The sequence below is a fragment of the Trachinotus anak genome, unplaced genomic scaffold, assembly GCF_046630095.1.
Source record: "Trachinotus anak isolate AG129_WGS33_773 ecotype Australia unplaced genomic scaffold, CSIRO_AGI_Tana_v1 ptg000009l, whole genome shotgun sequence".
NCBI lineage: Eukaryota > Metazoa > Chordata > Actinopteri > Carangiformes > Carangidae > Trachinotus > Trachinotus anak.
In genome coordinates this window covers 3,141,026-3,153,686 of record NW_027273860.1, presented here as the reverse complement: position 1 = coordinate 3,153,686, position 12,661 = coordinate 3,141,026, and the positions used below count along the sequence as shown (strand labels likewise).

At 38.4% G+C, this 12,661-nt stretch overlaps 1 long non-coding RNA gene across 1 annotated transcript; it reads right to left on the bottom strand.

The window, feature by feature from the left end:
- Positions 1 to 10,500: 10,500 nt before the first annotated feature.
- LOC139625753 (uncharacterized) lies at positions 10,501 to 11,687 on the bottom strand. Its single transcript, XR_011692007.1, has 2 exons — positions 10,695 to 11,687; positions 10,501 to 10,660 (listed from the first exon to the last, which is right to left on the bottom strand). It is a non-coding gene; the product is annotated as an uncharacterized lncRNA (long non-coding RNA).
- Positions 11,688 to 12,661: the final 974 nt, after the last annotated feature.

Genomic DNA, 12,661 nt, shown 5'->3' with positions numbered 1-12,661 from the left:
AATATCAGCTTTGTGCAGTAAATGGGCTGAAAAACATGCATCAACAACACACTGGGACAGTGTTGCTAATGACAAATCGATATTTAACCAACACAAGCCACCGTCTCAAGAGAGCATTCTTAACGACGGGCGTCACAGATGAGGCAGACAGACACCCTCTGGTGAAAGGACCGTCACTCTCACAAGAATAACGTGTTTCAGACCAGGCATGAATTTATTTGTGGGAGGCAGAGCAGCACTCACTGTCACAGTACAGTAATTATCTTTTCATATATTTAGCAATTAAGGTAATTATTGGTCAAAAAGTTAACTGTAGTTATGTATAAATACAATAAAAAGCTCAATGATTATTATTCGCAGTATGCACGTGGTGGTTTTCAGCATTTAGTTTTTGTAAAATATTGTTACAAAAACAAAGGTAAGTCAGATAAGACAGGCAGTTGAAATTATAGTAATTAACAAGTATCACTAAGAAGTAATTATGGAGTCATTATTTCCACAAAAGCTACATTTCTGGAGTGACGAAAAAGAATTTACTGCAAATAATCTAATAACTCGTAATGTAATCATGAAATGATGTCTGGCTCGGTTAAAGAAGACAAAAGTGGAATATGCCGCAGGAGACATTTGAGAGGTTTCTATAAGCATTGAGAAATTTAATTCAAAAATTACTGCCTTCTGATTTAATCTTTTATGACATGCCTTTCAGTACATATTTTAACTATGCATGTGCATATTTACTTACTGCTTTACACAGTGGGTTTGCAGCCTTGTCCCCCATACATCTGTCCCTTTTAGACTCTGTATTTCCTGTTTTATTTTGATATTACTTGTGCTTAATTTATTCTCTGTGCTCCCAGTCCTCCATGTCAGTTACTCTGTGTAGCAGGCTATCCCTCACGTTCCTTATGTGCTGTTGGTACCCTTCGTTTGTCCTTAAGTTCCTCCATGTGTTTGCTACCTGAGTTTTGGATTACCAGCATTGGACTTCCTAAGTTTTGGTTGCCAGCTTGCCCGGTCTTCAGTTTTTCCATCTCTCTATAGGTAAGGTTGTTTTTTGCTTCACTCACCTACCAGCTTTTGTGTGTGACTGCATTTGGGTCTGGAAATTCTTAAAGTGTTACAGTAGGACTGACCAGAATTTACCAAACAGAATGAAATACAAGACATCACCTTTCAGAGTACAAGCAACCGGAACAGTCTTTAACACCCCCGAAAACACATCTGAAAGTGCAAGCCTCACTTATGAAAGCCATTACTGTATCCAGTGCATTAAAAGTGGATTGAATAACCAGAACTATCAAGCCCAACAACGTAAACAGCCATTAGTCATTAATTGTAGTTGTACCAGAACAAGAACTGCCAATCATTCATTTAAAAGTTTGTAAGTTTTCCTGTTGCTACATAGCCAACGTTAGCATCAACAGCTGTTTACCTGCTAGTCTAGAAGAAACATTACAAGTTCAGCATCCAACTTCATTTCATCTCACCACCTTCCAATAGCAAATCACTATAACATCCATCCTGCTCTGAAGATGTAGTGCTGCTTATTGGGCATATTATAACCCCTTGTATTGTAAATGCAACAACAACTGAAGCTCTTTGGAAGTAACCATCTCCACCCCCTGCTCCCAGCAAGAAACCATGTACAGCAGCAGAGAAAACTTGCAAATAGCCCCTTTAATACATTTTGTGATACTGAGTAGAGTTAACTCATCTTTCGTGGTTACATTTTCAAATATAGAAATATAGATCAAAGATTAAAGATTTATTTTTATGATAATAGTAATTATAATCATAATAATAAAAATACAACTTTAAAACTCACTTCTGAATTCACATCCAAAGAATCCAATAAACCTAATGCGTGTCTGATGCAGGTGATTGTATGAACACCGATGGAAAACACAGTCAAGGCCATTTCTCTTCTTAATGAATTACCTTTTAAAAGCTGTTACCATGGTAAAGGTGTAGAGAAAGTAATTGGACAAAACAAAGACAGAGTCTCTGTCTTCACATCTTATAAGCAAAAACCTACCTTTTTTTTTTTCTTTTTATATAAACACAGCACTTTTCTTTCACTTATGATACAGATTAAGACACAGAGTACAATATTATTATTATTATTATTACACATTACTATATTTAGTCAGAATTCGGATTAGAAATACCTGTGGAGAGAGGCAATAGTGTTTTACCTATCACAATGGGGACCTTTTTGTCAAACAGGTGTTTTAGCTCTGTTAGTCCAATGACAAGAAAAGAACATGGCATTGTAATATTAGTGGATAAGTTGCTGATATGATTTCTGTTTGGTTGTCAATTTATAGTTTGTCCTGCCCTGCCCTACATGGCATTAAAAGTTACAATATGCTCCAACATATAGTATTTCCCAAAGAACTGTGGTATTCTCACCTCTACATCTTCAGAAGAGATCCACTTTTCAAATCAAATCAAAATCATTAATTTTGCATCATGTGACCAATAAAATTTAAAATACTAATTCCACAAAGTATAAAGTCACGGCAGAAAAGTGAGATGAGAAACATTTAGGGACAAGATTGGTAACATGAAGCCAAGTTTATACAAGTGTCTAAACAAGATATTCAGGCATTGATACTGATCCAGGAAATCTAATTTTCTCAAAGTCTCTGATCACAAAGTTCAGTCACCTTCAGTCTTGTGTGACAAATAAAGAACAGTCAGAGGATCCCTCCACAGAGATCTCACTTTGTGCTTTACTTGACATGGGGATGAATCATAGCTTGGGTGCATAGCTCGTTGTGATTGAAAGGATTTAAAAAAGGTGAACAGTAAAATGTAAAAGTCATTTCTAAAAATAATTTGTGACTGTAGCAACAGAACTACATACTAGTGGAGGTGCAGTCTCTCGATTGGTCTCTATAACTGTATTCTGAACAAGTTGGAGACATTAAAGTCTGCCTGTCTCATGTGGAAATATAGTGTTTCCATTTTAAAAAAAAATGAAGAAAAACAACATGGCTGACCTTTTCAAACTGTACTGCCTTCCTTCCCTGCCCATTAAAGGTCAGATCGAAAATCACTCTAAAGTTTTTGGTCACTGGCTTTTAGTCCGAGGAGAGACTTGTGGAGTCTAACTTTTCTTGGCATTTGTCTGGGAGTGGTGTTCAAGAACACTTATAAGATCCACAAATCCAGACCAGGAACAGGGCTTTGGATGCATAACACAAAGAGTGCACACAAATTTAGACACATAATGTGATTTGTTAGTTGTTTTATGTTGAGCCAGCAGTTCAAGGGACATAGCAATCACATCCTTGTGAGCACTCCACATTCCTGGGGCATTAACTCAGTTGCTTCCGATTTTCAAGATTTTCTTTTATTGTTACTGTATAACCTGTTACCACAAATATAGTAGTACAATTGGGTTTGACTCTTTCAGCACCTTGGAGAGAGGCACAGCAAGAGACTGGCTTTGACTCTTTCAGCACCATGGATAGAGGCACAGCAAGACTGGGTTTGATTCTTTGCTGCAAACTTATGTAAATAGCAAGGGGGGAAAAAAACATACAAAGACTGGGACAGTGACGCATTTAGTTTTCAAAAGCAGACCATGATTGAACATTAGAGAACCAGCACGCTGGAAGAAAGCAACATGTCCTCAATATGCTGTTGCTCCAGTGAATTAGTCCTGTTTTTCTCTTTGTTATCTTCAGCTAGATACAGCCTCGACTCACCAGCAGGAAATCAGGCCTCATTAAAGACAGCCTTACAGGTAAACACACACACACACACACACACACACACACACACACACACACACACACATCTGCACAGATTGTCATGATTTATGTAAGTCCTGTTTATTAGCCTTCTGTCAGACTCCACCTGCCCACCAGATGTCCCTGGACTTTATTCCCATTTCAAGTTCCATAAATGCTCACCTGTTTTCCATTTCCAGCCACTGAAACTTCCACTTGGGTCCTCAGGTGCCTGGGCACCTACCACCACATGTGACACACATAGGGTGGACGCACTAAGTGGAAATTGGTCAGTCTGACATTTAGGGCACATACACAGGCCACACACACACACACACACACACACACACACACATTTGCAGCAGTGGGTCATGTTGGCCTTAGATTTGTAGCTGGGCAGCTTCCTTTCAAATGAGGTCACCTTGTACCAGAGTTGACAAAGGACTGCTCTGCATAATAATTATTTACATTATGTAAGTGTAATTTTTTGCCCTGTTAGGGATTTGGGATCATTGGTCACCTTCACTTGCCACTTAAACAAATTGAATTTTCCTTGTGTACTCTGAAATTTTCTCCTAGAGTGTTCATAGTTTTTGGTTTATTTGAAATATAGTATATCCTGTATATAAAATGTTAATGATGCATGAAGTCAAAATATTCTGACACTATGTAAAACCTCAACAGCAAACTTCCCATAATTATTTACAACAGCTTAATTCCTGCTAACAGACAGTGCTCCTTCAATGAGAGGGAGAGATCATTACTCTGAACAAATGGCTGAATGGCTCTGCAGCAGAATGACTTAGCCAGTTATCCAATTTTGCACCACTGAAGGCAGATGAGAAGTTGCCACGTCTGTCAAGATGTCGGCAGAAATACACAGGAAAAATGAAGCTGATGGATTTTGCCTCAGCTGAGTGCTGCAGCAAGGATGTCCTCAATTACCTGTTTCAGAGGTTATTACCAGCACAAATGAACAGATGAATCTCCTAAATGCTATGGATTCATACTGTATCCAGAAATACAGACATATACTTGACATTGAAATTTTACTTAATGATTTCTTTCACAATAGATGAGACAAATTTTATAACCTCTGGGTGTTTTATAGGTGTGTTGAGACATATATTATTAGAAGTTAAACAAATCGGTAGGAATAGAAACTTTAACTATGTTCCTACACCATTCACTTTGGTTTAGACCTATAATGTTCTACCATATGTCACACTTGCCCCACTAAATGATGGTTATAACATGTGTAGACAGTTGTGCCAGACTTAAAGTATCATGCAGGGACAGACACTATTATACTACTATACACAGCTCTGTTTTTGCAACTACAGTATCACCTCTGTTTTTCTCCTATGCCTTACTCCAAGTTGCACCTTACAGGCAATGCATACAATTGCATTGGATCATCTAAAATACTGCTCAATAATCAGCAAAATCGGCAAAAAGCTGTTAAATAATAGGACAGTTTTGCTCACTGATGTCATAAAAATTGTCTGATTATCAAATTTGAGCTGCTGTTGCTCCTCTTCCTTGCTACCCTCACCTCCACCCTGCAAGGTCCAGACCAAACCATGGTTTTTTGAAAATTATTACTATTATTTACACATCCAGCAGTTACAGGACAACATTAACATTCATTTAGAGTGAATTTAAGTCCAGTATTCCCTCTCATTTAGCTCTGTTTTTGGTCTCCTCCAGCTCCTGAAGGAAATATCTGGCTCTTTTCAGGTAGTGGAGAGAGGGTCTTTGATAGTTATAGTTAAATTTTACTCTGTGCATGAATTCTTCAGTCATAGATACTTAAAACATGTACCTATCAAAAATAAAGTTTATTGAAAAAAAAAAAAAAAAAAAAAAAAAAAAGTGGTTTCAGAGGATTACTACATAACATTAGAAAGGCATGATCAAATAAAAAACATCTAAAGTTAAAGTTTGGAAGATGATCAATAGTGTTATATAGAGTTTAATACTTGTTAAGATTTAACGTGCTTCATCAGGACTATGTGGGTCAACAGCAAATCTTCATCTGTCACCAGACTGAGATTCATACATTTTATTCTCAAGGCTGAAATAATAAAACAAAAAATCACCAGGACAATGTAAAAACGTTTGTGACCCTACAGCAAATTCAACTTGGTGCATTAAACTTCCTACATCCCACAAAAATGAGTTAAAATTAAGCAATTACACTAAATCACACAGCAGTATGAGCAACCCTTGCTGTGCAAGAAAATGGGCCAAATGGAAGCATGACATGCCCTAACTGAGCTGTGTCATATGTAATTATTGGAGATTTTCTCTTGGAATAGATCCCTCTGGAGTTGACTAATTTTGTGCATTTCAGGCCAAATGATATAGCCTTTAGTTTCAGAATCAAAAGTCAGGATTAGGGGAATAAGAGTTTGTTGCTTTTTCTCAACAAAACAGTGGTGAAAGATGACACAGATTAAGGAAAATTCCCACTTCAGAACAACAGCAAGTCCACAACACCAGAAACAATCTGATGTTTTTGGAGGCAGAGATTGACACAACAAGGTCTTTAAACCAAAAGGTCTTTGTGTCAATTTAGAGGTGGACTACAGCTGTGGTATGATTGAGTTCATTTTATATTGTTTTTGTCCACATGGTTCCCAAGTACATTTTCCGTTTATTGCGTAACCACAGAAAAGTTAATGGCATCTGATAAGGCCGTTTCATAAAAGCAGCAAATGACTGTCCACCTCTGCTGCAGCTCTGTAATTAGGTTTGATTGAGGCCCACACTGACTTTAATTTCTTTCATTTTCCTACAGTTACATTGTGCCATCATGAACTCGCTTCCCACAGATAAAAACAGTCTGGTGGAAAGAAATTATCACATAAATCAAAAGGTGTGCCCGCAAGACAACAACATAGCAACTTCTGTAACTTCAACAAGTGTTAATTAGACTCAAGTACCAGTGGCAGTTTTTAATTTTAACACCTCATTGGTAATTTGTTTTTCCCCATCCTTCAGCAGAAGTGAGTCTAACAGTACGGTATGTTTCAGCATGACACATAAGGTGGGTTCTTTTACCTTCTTCTCAATTACCAGCCATGAGAGTTTCACCTCACAGCCACACACACACACACACACACACACACACACACACACGTTGTATCCCTCTAAAGGAAAACCACAGTGTCACTGATCAGTTGTGATATATAGTGTATGAAATGTAATCTTTGTGCTTTTCTCTCGTAGATAAATCACACAACAGGTCATTTGTAAGTGTCTTTTAGAAATGACACAAATAATGACAGTTTTCTGAACTACCAGCACCATTATCATTGTTATTAAGGTCTTATTAAAGTAGGAAACTCAAACGGTTTGGTTAAGGTTGAAGAAAAAAAAAGATTTGCTTCCATGGTAACAAGACACCACCATTCACTGCAAGTTAGAGAAAATGCAAACTGCAGTGTCAATAGTCACATTTTCTCCTACTAATTACCCACTGTTAGGGAGGAGGGGTTTTGAGTGGGCTGCTCAGCCTTTGCCATCTTGGCAGTGCCTGACTGCCGAAGAGAGGTGGGACATGTGTGAATGCCTGTTTGTGGTAAACATACACTCACCCACCTGTCACTCAAAGCAGCCCTCAATTATCCACCCATCTATATTTTCTATACCGCTTATCTGTACAAGGTCCCTGGGGAGAGGGAGTCACGAATTAGCCTAATGTGCATGTCTTTGGACTGTGGAAGCTGGAGTACCCAGAGGGAACCCACACAGACACGGGGAGAACATGCAAACTCCAACCCAAAACCTTCTTGCTGTGAGGTGACAGCACTAACCACTGCACCACCGTGCCGCCCGCCCTCAATTATGCAGAACTTTAAGCTTTAATAAAATTGAAACAGGTAAGTGATATGAAAATATCACCCCCATACTCCTTTATCACAGTTGTAATGAAGGAGGAAAATTTGCTATAGAGACCAGAACTGTGTAAAGTTTTAACATGGGAGACTTGCCTTTGGAGCAAGTGGCCATATAAGGAACTGCAATTTTTGCTGCTTCTGAGTTGAGTTCATTTTTTAGCCCCAGACGTTGCTGCTTGTGGAATGCATAAATATCTATAATGGCCATACTGTGTATATTCTATACATAAACTGTATATGGTTAGGTTTAATCAGTTCAAAGATGAACTTATTAGATTTTGGTGGTCAAGGTTACTGTGACCTAATAAAACACATTTTTGGCCATAACTTACAAATTCACACTCTAATGACACAATTTAATTGAAATGTGTATAAGGATAACACAACAACATTTTATATCCAAATGGCGAAAAGTCAACTTCAGTGTTACCTCATAATGTTTTGCAAAAACACCTCTGGCAATTATTCAATACTGTAATGGAAGGTGAGATTGTGACCATGTTTCCTGCAATTTGGCTGGTTCGTGGAAGTATTCAGCCTCACGGTGATCATTCTAATTTTAACTTATTTTTCCATCTGAGCCTTCCACAGTGAAATGTTGTGTTTGTGTGTTTCTGGCTGTGTAATGACACCCTTCTTTCTGAGTGCTACTTAAAGACGACAGTCATCGGGAGACAATCTTTCAAGAAGACTGATCAAATGATGTAGGAGAGCCAAGGCGTAAGGTAAAAAAAGTGGATTATTAAAAGCACTTGAACAAATAGCCAGTGCTGTCACTTTTCTGATGACGACAGTCAGACAGTAATTTCCCTTTCTGTCACAATTCCAGAATCTGTTTTGCTTTTTGTCCATACCTGTGTGTTTTATTACTTATAACACTCTGAGGCAGAAATTGGTTCGTGAGACTCGTGCGGTCAGTCTTCGGGCTCTGCAAAGCTCTTGGGGAAGGAAGAAAAGCACTGTGAAAACAAAAGGTCATACCTTTCTTTAAACAAGTGGAAGCATGGAAGACACAGAAGACAAGCCAAGTAGGAGTAGAGTAGAATGATAGGCAGGCAAATCATTTAACACATTCCGGTGCCAGGGTCATCCACTTTTTGTTAATAAAACGATGAGATGTGACCGGTGCTCTCTGAATATTGTCCATTTAGTGGCAGTTATAGCCTGCCTGGCAAAAGAGATTGTGTGAAAAGGCTGATTCACACAATGTCCTCATTTAACTTTATTTTTTGGAGCTTCGCCTCTGTGTGTTTGCTAAATGAGGTTAGATGTAATTTAGTGATATTTGGTAATAAGTCAAACCACAGAGGGCACATGGGAACATTACCATGGAGGGCACGCGTTGCTCATCCAGCAAATTACTGCAATACTTACAGGAGCTGGTGCTAATGAGAGGGCAGCATGGATGCTAAAGACAGACCCAGCTCACAGGATGTCCATCAACTCATAATGTATTATCCATCCAAATTCATGTGTTTCCTTTTATTTATTTTTTGATTTTTGTTTTTCCTTTGCAGTCACTGGGCTGATGACAGTTTATTTACCTGTTCAACAAAAAAAAAAAAAAAAAAAAGCAGACTGGCTGCTGTGATGTAGAGGAGAAATTCAAAGGATGTCCAAATGTATCTGGACACCCAATATGTGGTAGTTGAACATATCATTCTAAATACATGGGTATTAATCTACTGCTTGGTTGCAGGGATTTCCAGTCAACCACAAGAGCATTAGTGGGTGAAGTTCTACTTTATTTCACCATTAATTACCTCTTACTCAGCTGTTTGAGGCCACTGATAAAACCACAAGTTCCACGGTGCTCTGCTGAATGCATTAGAGCTTGTGACTGATGTGTGTTTAACCAAAAATAAATAAATAAAAACCCTATAACTTTAAATGAGACAGGACTGAAAAACTGTTTAAAAGTTTGAACCTAAAGAGCAATGAGTTGAACTTTTCAGCTTGATTGGATTTGGTACTGATTTATGTTTTAAGAACTTCAACATCAGAAGTTCCAGCCAGAAGAATAATCATTTATCTAAATGGAAATAGCAAGACAAAGCTTTCTTTCATTACATACAGCAAAGCATGTGAGACAGCTTACATTTTTTTTTGTTTGTTTGTTTTTGGTAGAAAGTCTGGTGCTTAAAAGCAATCAGAATACTGTTAAATGTCAACAGGTGGAGGAAAACGGAGTCAGTAATAGGGTTTCTTTAGTCACTTGACATTCAGATTTTGATTTAGTGTAACAATATTTGGGGAAGTACCAGCCACGCCACTCACCTGCTGGATTCCTCGGCTCCCTTGTTTATTCCCCACCAAGGAGACTCAGACCACTCTGAATTGCTGTGGTTAAACAATAAACCATCTTTTATTATTATTATACCTGCTTGTCTTAAGTTTTCAGTCTTAAACTTTGCTTCCATAAATGGTTGATGGATGGTTTTCTCTCTATTATAGAAACAACTTGACTTCTTACAGGTCAGGTAAAATCTGTTTAAAAAAAAAAAAAAAAAAAAAAAAAAAAAAAAAAGGTCCAGTATTTTGCACTTTTTCTGTGTTTTATTTGAAGTGTTGACATCCATAAAAAATGCATTTGTGGTTTTAAGAACTAAAACCCATCTCCCAGACTTCTCTCTGGAGCTCTTGTCACAACAGGTTGCAGTTACAGGCTGACTGCTTTCTGGGTGATGGAATAAAAATACAGCAGATTTCAAGTAAACACTCAGAAACCAAATCCTGCAAGGTTGGATGGTGGGTCCAGGTGGGCGGGGCTTGGGGCATGACTGAGGGCAGTGACTGCTTTGTTGTGACATCACAAAGTTCCAGAAGTCCTGACGGCTGGTTTTAAGGCTCAGTTTCTGAATACAGGCTGTGTGCATTTCTCTGTGGACTGAGGCTTTGATACTTTCACAGTATTAATATAGAACCTAGACCTGCTTTATAATCGGAAACACATGGGCATTGCACTTTATACAATATGGGTACGAAAACCTTTCTGAACAATCGTTTTGTTTTCTTAACACACACACACACACACACACACACACACACACACACACACAAGTCTGTCTACAGGTGTAAAGCTGCACTGGATGTACATCTGACTTGGCTGGTAGCTGGCACTTCAAGGCTGTCTAGAGACTCTCCTTCACTGGTATGTCACATTTTCTGCAGTTTTAGGCAGCAATGAAGTCAGTCTTGTGTTGGATTTCTTACCCAGAATGCACTGTGATCTATAAACTCAAATTCTGGACAATCTTTAAATGATCATCAAGTGATGAGGGTGGAAATAAGCATACAACAACATTAACACACCTTTTATTTCACACTTTTCTTGTTGTTTTAATTATAAGTCTCAGTTATTTGGGCAGCTTGAAATAAAGACTGCTACGTTGCCGTCTGCAGCAATGTATGACCAAGTGGTGAGAGGAATTGAAGAAACGTGTGTTATTGGACTCCCATGACCTGCCACAACCAAACAGCAAACTGATAAGATTTAATGCATGTTTATAAAAGGGGAGACTTACCATGGGGAAAGCCAGGGTTTCATACAGGCATCATTCAGCTCTGTTTAAGTCATAAAGACATTCATGATAAAGTTTCAAACTCAAATCTGATCATTTTCTAAGTTGGGTTTTGTTGATCAGTAAGCAGTGACAGCATCGGACACTGACCATTCTCCATCAACCCTTCAAGCTGAGTTGTCATGGAAACCTGATGTAAGAAATTCAGTGAAGGTATAAGGATAAAAGTGATACTTTTGGCAGCACATTATCTATCACTGGGGCAAAGTTGAGACAGCTGAGTTAAGAAAAAAAAAAAAAAAAAAAACGGAGCATTTTCAAGCTTGGAAATGAAGCACAGCAGGAAGCTTTTTACCTCATGCTCATTCAATTTCTGGAGAGAACATGTTTCAATTTCAAGATGGATAGTAGTCATATTGCATATTTGAATGATGGAGAGGAAATAGTCAGAGTCGGTTCTCAGATATAGCCTATAGTATGTCCATGAGATAAAGGCAGTTCAAGCAAAGGGTGATCCCCCCCCCCCCCCCTCCCCCTTTTGCTTTATTTCAATAATTTCCAGTCAATTGAAGTAGTAATTTTATGTAGAACTTCTTTGGTGAAAAAAAAAAAATAAATAAATTTAAATTGAATGTCCTCTTTTCTCCTGTCATCACATATTGACAGGAACGTCTCAGTGTTGGATGCACTGTGCAACAGACACTGCAGAAAGCAGAGTAGCTGTGGGGTCCACGAAGGAGAAATCTTCTCTGAGTGTGACACCTGCTGGCTTGAATGAGATCTGGCCTCACTCTAGCCTATCTGCAAGGCTGTACATACACTGTACAGTAAAGCAAATATTTACAGACTGTGACTTGTAATGTGCATCAAGAATGTACATAAATGTGGATCCATTTCCTGCATGACAGTCGTGTGTTTGACTGTGGAAACATCTGAGCCCAGTATCTATGGATTTTGTCAATGATCCACGACCAATATCTGATGCCAAATGGAAGTAGGATCTTTGTTGTGTCAAGTTAACCTTGAGTCCATGAAATCCTCTCATCTTTCTGTTGGGATATTCTGAATACACAGAGTTATTAAATCTGAAAATATCACTTATTTTTTTCCCTGTGAGTAACAGCATGCTTAATGAATTGGAACTCAGCCTTTGTTTGACTGGTCTGTTGTGAGCAGTTTGTGCATCCAACACGTCCCTGTGTTAACAGATGTTTCAACACTGATTAGCAGTGTTGTGTAACCAGGCAGTCACTCAGAACAGCTCTCCACTCCACACTGTGGATGCTCACGTTTTAGAGCTGTTAAACCAAACACTGGCCAAAGATGGGGGGGGGGGGGGTTCCTTTCTTGGGAATTAATATCAAGTGTGTAAAACTTTTCAGAAAATACAAAACAAAACAAAACAAAACTCGGTCTTACAACATCAGTTGTCTGTGATTAAAAACACAAGAACATAGGTACAAACATGGACCAACCAAAGCAGAGGCTATAT